Source organism: Crocuta crocuta, unplaced genomic scaffold (genome assembly GCF_008692635.1).
Source record: "Crocuta crocuta isolate KB4526 unplaced genomic scaffold, BGI_CrCroc_1.0 scaffold24, whole genome shotgun sequence".
NCBI classification, from domain to species: Eukaryota; Metazoa; Chordata; class Mammalia; order Carnivora; family Hyaenidae; genus Crocuta; species Crocuta crocuta.
Window position 1 is genome coordinate 7,658,635 of NW_027530974.1, and position 9,913 is coordinate 7,668,547.

At 33.4% G+C, this 9,913-nt stretch overlaps 1 long non-coding RNA gene across 1 annotated transcript; it reads left to right on the forward strand.

The window, feature by feature from the left end:
• The first annotated feature begins 307 nt into the window (after positions 1–307).
• LOC144236392 (uncharacterized) lies at positions 308–5,108 on the forward strand. The gene is made up of 3 exons (XR_013336518.1): positions 308–441; positions 4,229–4,346; positions 4,906–5,108. It is a non-coding gene; the product is annotated as an uncharacterized LOC144236392 (long non-coding RNA).
• Positions 5,109–9,913: the final 4,805 nt, after the last annotated feature.

Below are 9,913 nucleotides of genomic sequence, written 5' to 3' on the forward strand. Positions count from 1 at the left end.
TCCAGTTAGCCTCGAGGTGAAATTGCAGATAGATAAACTAAATTTCTCATCACCTCACCTCCAAGAAAGTTCTACTCCACCAAAACCTGCCTGCTTACATTATATATTCAGGGTAGCAACATTCATAACAGCAACATTTTTCACTGCTGAAGTTTTTTTCTGTTTGAGTTGCTGTGGTTCCAGTCCATGCATGCAAAGTTTAGATATGACTCAGTGATGTGAATAACACAAAGTTTTGAGATTCTGGCTCTAGCTCCTTCCTTTCTGGGATTTTCGTTACTCTCTTCAATGTTCATAGTGTCCAGGTTTGGTTGTCCTGGCTCCTCGGGCAGAAAATTTTTGAGATTTCCCATGTGCATTCCCTGCTGGTTGCCCAAAGGACTAATCGTAGCTCCTCAAAGATGGTAATTATTGGTACAGCTCTCGGCCTTTCTTCTCCTAGTAAGCGTGGATTTTCTGACAATATATCTGCTCTGTTCACTGCTCAGTTTCTGTAGGGAGCTCTTTTTGTCCTGGTTTTATAGTTAACTATCTGCAAGATGGTTTGTCTAGTTGGATCTAGGTCTGGCATACTCAGATGTGAAGAAATTCCAGTGGATTTGAATAGAGTATGATCATTTTCAGTGCTATTTCTTCAATGATTTCCTTCTCCAATTTTTCTTTCTCTGTTTCTAGACTTATTAATAAAACTGACCATTCCTGGTTAGATTTTCTATGGTTCATTTTTTCTCTCAGAACATTTTTATCAGTTTTGTTTTGTTTTTTGTTTTGTTTTGTTTTGTTTTGTTTTTTGCAATAGAGTCTGGGGATCTTCTCAATTGTACTTTGAAACCCTTTTGTTTTTTATTTTGACCCTTATTGTTTTAAAATTCTTGTTCTTCCATTGTTTCTTTTTTCATACATCCTGATTTTATTTATGAATGAAATGTCTTCTTGACTCTCCTTGGTCATACTAATTAGTGTATATAAAACCTTTTTTTTCTAAATTATCTGGTTTAAGTTTTGGTTAGATTGTCTATTTATTTTGGTCATTCTCTTTCTGCTACAGGATGTCTTCCTTGATTTTCCACTCATGTTTTAAATTGAGGCAGTAAAAGAGCTGACTGTGATCTTTGTAAACATGGGAAGCATTTGACCAGTGGTTGGCATTTAGCTATTATTTAGTGAACAGAGGGGGAACCAATGGTAAATATGTCTACTACCCACACTAACTGTTATAGTCTCCTTTGGTTTGTTAGCTTCAGAGAAGAGTCTTCTAATTTTTTATTTTTATTATTTTTTTTGTAGAGAGTAAATTTGAATCTTCTTGTATTCTGTACACCAGGGTAGTTGAGTGAGTGAGGGTTGTTTAGATATAGACGGTCAGTTTTGTTTAGACAAACATTTAATTATCTTCTTATTTCCACCCTTATTTCTCATGCTTGTTCATTTGTTCTTTCTGCTGATTTCAAGACTGGAGCTTCCCAGATTCTTTTCAAATTTTCTCATCTTTTGATACAGCCCTGCTGTGGCCCTGTTGTGGCTTCTTATATATCGTGCATAACTGTATTCATCTTCTAGAAATTTGTTGCATTTTCTCTTATGTTCACAATCACCTTATTAATTTACTGCTTATACATTTTTTATTCCTTCAGCTATTATGTTCAAAGCTTTTTCCTTCTTCCTTCGAAGGCCTCTTTCCTCATTTTCTTTCTTTCTTTCTTTCTTTCTTTCTTTCTTTCTTCCTTCCTTCCTTCCTTCCTTCCTTCCTTCCTTCCCTCCTTCCTTTCTCTCTCTTTCTCTCTCCCTCTTTCTTTCCCTCCTTCCATCCTCTCTACCCCACTTCCTTCCTTTCCTTATTTGTGACAAGGTGAGGCAAACATCATTCTCAATTGGCCATTTTGAACTTTAGAATTTTTGAATATTGAGCAATATACTCATTTCCTCAGTGTTTTCCTTTCTCTACAAATTGATGAATATAAGTTCAATTAAATAAAATAATTCTCATTAAAATGTTTTCTAATAAAAAAGCTTATATTGTTATTTTAACAAATACTCAGGTATTCAAATTTTAATAGTATTTATTATATTTACTTATAAAAGTTCTTTATGATTATTATTCAAAATATCGAAAATTAACAATGATAATGTCATCACTCAAAATCTTTTTTTTCTAAATTTTATTTATTCATTTTGAGAAAGAGAGAGAGTGCAGAAGTAGGGGAGGGGCAGAGAGAGAGGGAAAGAGAGAATCCCAATCAGACTCTACACTGTCAGTGCACAGCTCAATGCAGGGCTGGATCTCAGAAACTGTGAGATCATGACCTGAGCCGACATCCAGAGCCAGATGCTTACCCAACTGAGCCACTCAGGCTCCTATATTCAATCAAAATCTTATCTTTCAAAGGCTAATAGTGTGCTCGTAAGTGAAATGGTATTACAGTGCACGTGTGCTGTTGGAGCACTGACATAGAAATAAACACACTGGCCTTTCCAAAATTAATCAACACTCAATATTGCATTACAGGGAAAGAAGAGTATCTAACTCAATGGGTTTATTTACAGATTTGGCAGAATAAATATCATTGCCCTGCAAAGAAGTATATTAGAGAGCCAAATGAGACAGAGAGAGAGAGAGAGAGAGCGCACTGGTATTTGTGGGACAATTTCTTTAAAAGTTATTTCTCTGGACTGTGTTTCCTCATTCTTTTTCTTTCTGGGAAATATCTTTATATATGAACCCATAATAGGAACATACTTGAAAATAGATCAGACTAGAGCCTTTAAGAAAATTTGAGAAATTTGTTTGCATTCTTCTCCTATAAAGGAAAAAAAATCTAATTTTTCTCTGTGTATACACAGAGAACTTGGCTTTATAAGTTATTCCAAATACCTGCAATTTTTGCTTAAGGAAAATCTTTAATCACAGATCTTTCATCATAGTGCATGTCTAAACAACGGGCAAAGTAATGAAAAGTACTGGATCTCAATTTGGTTAAGTTCGTGATATTATTAATCTTGGTGATGTTACTAGAATTGGATAATGCCCCAAATTGCTACTCTTTTGAAAGCAAACACTATATTGTTATTTTAATAAAAATTGCTGAGGTCGGAGCTGTGTCTACAGCTAAATGTTACAACTCCATATATTCATATGAGGTGTAATTTAAAAACTCATTTCTTGGGGTGCCTGGGTGGCTCAGTCGGGTTAAACGTCCAGCTTCGGCTCAGGTCATGATCTCACCACTGTAGGTTCAAGCTCCACCTCAGGCTCTGTGCTGACAGCTCATAGCCTGGAGCCTGCTTGGGATTCTGTGTCTCCCTCTCTCTCTGCTCCTCCCCTGCTCACGCTCTGTCTCTCTCAAAAATTAATAAAAATTTAAAAAATCCATTTCTTATCTTGCTATTTAATTTTTGTAAGTATATACTTTATTTCTAATCAGACCAAATAAGTACTAATTGATAAATTGTCTTTTTTTTCGTAATTTTTCACTTTTCTTTCTGTAACATACAGGCTATTTACTAAGACTTTTTTTCAAAAACATTCCTCTTGATTCCATAGCGTATATACAACTGGGACTCCCCTTAGTCTCTGACCTCCTAAGTCTCTTTCTTTGGTTCTTCCTTTGACCAGGTGTGCTTCTAAGACCCATCATTTCTCTCTTTGTTTCCCCTCCTTATTGGGCAAAAGACAATCATGAGATTGTCAACATGGATGCGACTACCACTGACACATACATGGTTTATGAACACATATTTCCAGACGACACTATGTTGAGTTCTAGGAACGTATTTTAAAATATTACTGTGTTTCCACAATTCAGCATAGTTGTAATTGAACTCAGCACTGACTCTTCTCTTTTTGTCTTTTGTTTTGAACAACAGTATCACTATTCATTCTCACCTAGATCAGAAGTCTTCTTCATTAAGTTCCTCCTAGCCTGCACATTGTAATCTAATCAGAATTCAAAACCTGTTGGTTTCACTGCTGAAATGCATCTTCAGGTAGTTGCCAAACTGTCTATTTTCATAGCAGCTCCCCTTATTCAGGTTTCGTAATTGTTGTCTGTAACTTCCTTTGTGGGTTTTTGTTTTGTTTTGTTTTGCTGCAGTTTATCCTTTTTTTCTGAGAATACAGATCTGATCACGTTCAACAAGCCTATGCTTCTCCAAAAATCTTCATGGCTTTGTGGCTTACACAAAAATTCTAAAGTGTTAATAATCAATTCTATTTATTTTTGTGTTTTAGATTTTCTTTCCTCACTCACACTAAGCAAAAACATCATCACCTCGACCAATACTGTGAAATAAACATTTGGGATTTTCTCACAAAGCTTTCTTTATGTGAATGGATCTTCCTCATCTAGGTAAAACTCTACCAATACTTCTAGACCGAATTCAAATTCACACTTTGTCAATTCTTCCATTGAGTTGTAAATTAGCTCCTGTCTTGATTATATTAGCATATACTATTATATACTATAATATATAGGTGGCTACACACAATGTTTTAAATGTTTAATTTTGAGAGAGAGCAAGTGGGAGGAGGGCAGAGAGAGAGGGAGACAGAATCCTAAGCAAACTCCGTGTGATCAGCGCAGAGCCCAACATCAGGCTCCAACTCACAAACTGTGAGATCACGACCTGAGCTAAAATCAAGATTGGGACTCTTAACCAACTGAGCCACCCAGGTGCCCCTGCACACAACTACTTTGCCAGCATTAGACCCTTAGATCATTTGGACAAGAACTCTATTGTTTAATATTTGTATTCGTTACAAAGTCTGTCATGTTAGCTTCCCAATGCATCAATTGTTAAAGCTACTGCTATTTAAATTTGTAACTATCTTGACCTTTGAGAATATGAGTCAAATAAGTATGAAAAATAGAATAAACTGATACAGTTTGCTTTCTTTTTTGACACTAGATCTCTAAACATAAAGAGAATATGTGGTTCTCTAAGCATTACAACACAGTGACAGAGATGTGACTCATCCATCAGACTATCTGCTGCTATTTCTCATAGAAGGCAAATGCAATGAACTGGGGAGATACTTTTGTGAAAATAAATACAATTTATATTTCTCTTGTTCATTTTCAGATTAATATATTATTTGTATATGTATTAAAATTCAACAGAAGTAAGTATACAGTTTGATGAATTTTGGTGATTTGTACAACTTAACTATACCCACAATAAAGGTATAGGACAGTTTCCTTGCCCTACAAAGTTTCCCCTCTCCCTTGGCACTTGGCACCCTTTCTCTACTCTTGACTCCAGGTGAGAACTTACCTTCTTTCTCTCTTTTTTAAAGTTTTATTTATTTATTTTGAGAGAGGGAGAAAGAGAGAGAGGGAGAGGGAGAGAGAACATGCCAGGTGGTGAGAGGCAGAGGGAAAGGGAGAGGGAAAGAATCCCTGGCAGGCTCCACAATGTTAGTGAAGATACCAACACAGTGCTTGAACTCTTGAACGGTGACATCATGACCTGAACCAAAGCCAAGAGTGAGATGCTTAACCGACTAAGCCACACAGGTGCCTCTATCTTCTTTCTTTTGAAATAGCTTTGCCTTTCCTAGAATTTCATATCAGTGTAGTTATTTAACATTTAATCTTTTACATTTGGCTTATTTCACTTAGCATCAAGTTTGTGAAATCTAACCATGTTTTTTACCTGTATTAATATTATATTCTTTTTTGTTTTTGAATATCATTCCATGTTAAGGATATACCACAGTTTGCTCATTCACAAGTCAGTAATCGTTTGGTTATTTCCAATTTCTAGTTATTATGAATAATGATGCTTGGACTATTCACGTGCATAGTTTTAGTGTGGACATATGCTTTCTTTTTTGTTGAATAAATACTCAGAAGATGAATTTCTGAGTTATAGGGGAAATTCATACTTAACTACACAAGATACTGACACACTGTTTTTCAAGGTGGCTCTCTTATTTTACGTTCCAACAAAAACATGCATGAGAACCAATTATTTCACATCCTCTCCAACCACCGCTTCATCTTTAGCCAATCTAGGTAGGTGTGTATTGTTATTTCATTGTGGTTTTAATTTGTATAGTCAGCGCTTTGATGATTGATGATGTTAATAATCTTTTCCTGTGCTCGTTGGCCATTTTGTAAACAGATCCATTGAAGTATAATTCATATGCCATATAATTCACTTATTTAAAGAAGAATCCCCTGTGAATTTTAGTAAGTTCACAGAATTATGCCTAATTTTAGAATACTATCATCCTCTTCAGAAGAACCCCATACCAATTAGTAGTCACACCCTAGTCTCCCTAAACACATACACACACCCCTGCCCTTGAGCAAGCACTACTTTCTTTCCTCATAGACTGGCCAAATCTTGACATTGTCTATAAGTAAAAGCATATAGTATGTGATCCTTTGTGACTGGCTTCTTTCATTTAGCATAGTATTTTCAGAGGTACATTTGTGTTGCATCATATATTAATAATTTCATTTCTTTTTATCGCAGAATAATATTCCAAGATTAGAACATACCACACTATATTTACCTATTCCTCACTTGATACACATTTTAATTTTATCCTTTGACTAATAAGTCTGTTATAAACATTTTCATACAAGGTTTTCTGTGAACATAGAAGGTCTTGTGAAGAAAAGGTCTTCATCTTTTGGGTATTATATTTAGGAGTGAAATTGCTGTATCATATAATAAATCTATGTTTAACACTTTGAGCAACTATCAAATCATTTTCTGAAGCAGCAGCACCATTGTACATTTCCAACAGCAAAATACCAATGTTTCTATTTTTCTGTATGCTCACCAACAGCTATTATTTTATTTCTGCCTTTGCTTACAGTCAATGTAATGAGTGGAAAGTATCTCATCATTTAGATTTGCGTTTCCCTGATAATTATTGATATTAACATCTTTTTGTGAACATATAGCCTTTTTATATGCTTTCTTCAGAGAAATTTTTATTCTAATTTTTGCCCATTTTTAATTGAGATGTTTGCTTTTTGTTATTGCATTGTAAGAGTTCTTCATAAATTCCAGATACAATTCTCTTAGCAGATCTACAACTTGCAAGAATTTTCTGCAAATCTATGGATTATCTTCTCATATTCTTTTCAAATTGTTTTTCAAACTTCAAAAAGAAAAAAAAGAATGAAAACGAGTTAAGAAAGCCAACAGGACTAATGCGATACCATCAACAGAAACAATATAGACATTATGCTGATCTCAAAAAGAGAAGAGAAAGAGAAAGGGGCATAAAGTCTATTTAAAGCAGTAATTGATGAAAATTTATAAAACATAATGAAAGAAATGGACACCCAGATTTATTAGGGCCCAAAAGCCCAAATAGGTGGAAACTGGAAAGAGATACACCAAGGCACATAATAATTAATTGGAAAAAGGCAAAGGTAGAGAATTTGAAAGTGACACCAGAAAATTGACTCATCACATACAAAGGAACACCCATTAAGACTGTAAGCTAATTTCTCAACAAAAATTTTTCAGGCCAAGAGAGGCTGAGACCGTACAATAGACTTTCAAATGCCTGCCCGAAATAGCTAATAGCATCAAACCCAATGTTACCATCTTAATGATAGCACTTCCTCTTTTAACTTTCTTGGCAGTATCATTTGCAGAAAAAAAAAAGTTTTTACTTTTGATGTCATCCAAATTATCTCCTTTTTCTTTGTCACGTATGCTTTTGGTGCCATCTTTAAGAAACAATTTCCTGCCATGAAGTCACAAAATTTTATGAGTTTTACAGAATTAGATCTTACATTTAGGCCTCTGATCCATTCTAAATTAATATTTTGTATAATGTGATGTACTTTAGCCAACATGGCTTTTTGCATGAGAATGTTCAAGCACCATTTATTGAAAAGGATATTTTCTCATCTCTGTATCTTCTTGGCACCCTTATAAAATTTATTGTTAACTGCATAGGTTCATTTCTGTACTCTCAGTTCCATTCTTCTATACTTGCAGTACAGTATTAATTACTGTAAGTTTTGATTTATGTTAGTTTTGAAATTATAAAGTATTAGTCCATCAAACATCCCTTTATTAAAATAATTTTGACTTTTGAAGGCCATGCATGAGGTTTGAGATCTCCTTATCAATTATTACAGAAATAAAGCAACTGGAATTTTTATGAGGACTCCATTAAATATCTACATGAATTTGGGGCTATTTGCTTCTTATTGCTATCACATCTTCTGACTCATGAACATAGGATGTCTTTCCATTAATTAAGAAAGACATCTTTTTTAATTAGGTCTTTTAAGATTTATTTCAACAATATTTTATAGGTTTTAGTGTTCAAGTCTTTCTTTTTGCTAATGTATTCAGTTTTTATGCTATTACAAATGAAATTATTTTTGTAATTTCATTTTTGCATTTTTATTTTTGTTGTTCACTATTAGTACATAACACTAACAATGCTTTTTTATATTGATTTTGTATATTGATTGTGTGTCCAAAAATTTTGCTATATTCATTTACTGGTTCTAAAAAGTTTAGTGGGCTCCTTAGGATTAAAAACGATTTTATCTTCTTTTGAAATCTGGATGCCTTTTATTTCTTTTTCTGGTGTAATTGTCCTGGCTTACGCCTCTAGCCAACATTGGATAGAAATTATTAGAGCAGACCTATATTCTTATTTTTTTCTGATCTTAATAGAAAATCATTCTGTCTCTTGATACTCAATATGATTTTAGTTATAAGTTTGTATGGATATCTTTTATCAGACTGAAGATATCTTTCTATATCTAATTTTTTGAGTGTTTTTGTCATGAAGGGTTTTAGATTCTATCAATTTTTTTAGTCAATTTTAATCACCATGTAGATTTGCCTTTGATTCTATTATGTAATGCATTACATTAATCAATTATTGGTGTTAATCCAACTTTGCATTCCTAAGATAAAACTTATTTGATCAAAGTGTATCATCAGATTTAATATGTTGCTGAATTTATTTGCTAATATTTTGTTGAAGGTTTGAATTTTTTGTTTTTTTATTGTTTTGTTTTGTTTGTTTTTTTGCATCTATGCTCATGGGAAATACTGATTTGTAGCTTTCGTTTCTTACGATACTTTATGGTTTTGTTGTTAGGATATTATCAGCCCCATAAATGAGTCAAGACATGTTCTTTCTGCTTGTAGATTCTCCAAGAGATTGTAGAGAATCAATACCATTTCTTTTTGAAATGTTTGGTAGAATTCACCACTGTAACCATTAAGGCCTAGAGATTTCCTTTTGGAAAGTAATTGATTATTGATTAAATTTCTTTAATATGTATGATCTTATTTAGATGGTTTATGTTAAGCTTTAGTATTTCAAGGTATTGGTCCATTGCATCTAAATGATCAAATATTAAGGTATAGAGTTGTTCATAGTATTCTTTTGTTATACTTTTTTATGTCTCTGGGATCAACAGTGTTGGCCTTTATTTCATTTCTTATATTGGTAATTGGTGTGGTCGTTTTTTCTTGCTTAGTCTAGTTGAAGGTTTATCTAGTTTACTGATCTTTAAAAAAATAGCTTCCATTTTTTATTTTCTTATTTTTTAAATTGATTTCTATTCCATTGATTTCTCCTCTATTTTTTACTATTTATTTTCTTATGCATGCTTTTAGGTTTAAGTTGTTCTTCTTTCTCCTATTTTCAAAGTAAGACCCTCAGGTTATTGATTTTAGAGCTTTACTTTTTCAAACATCTGCATTCAATGTTATACATTTCCCTCAAAGAACTGCTTTTGTTGCTTCTTATATATTTTGATAAGTTGTATTATTATTTTCATTTACTTCAAAGTATTTTTAAATTTCTCCTGAGACTTCTTCCTTGCTCCATGCATTATTTACAAAGGTGTTGTTAAATATCCAAATATTGGCAGATTTTCCAACTATCTTTCTGTTGCTGATTTCTAAT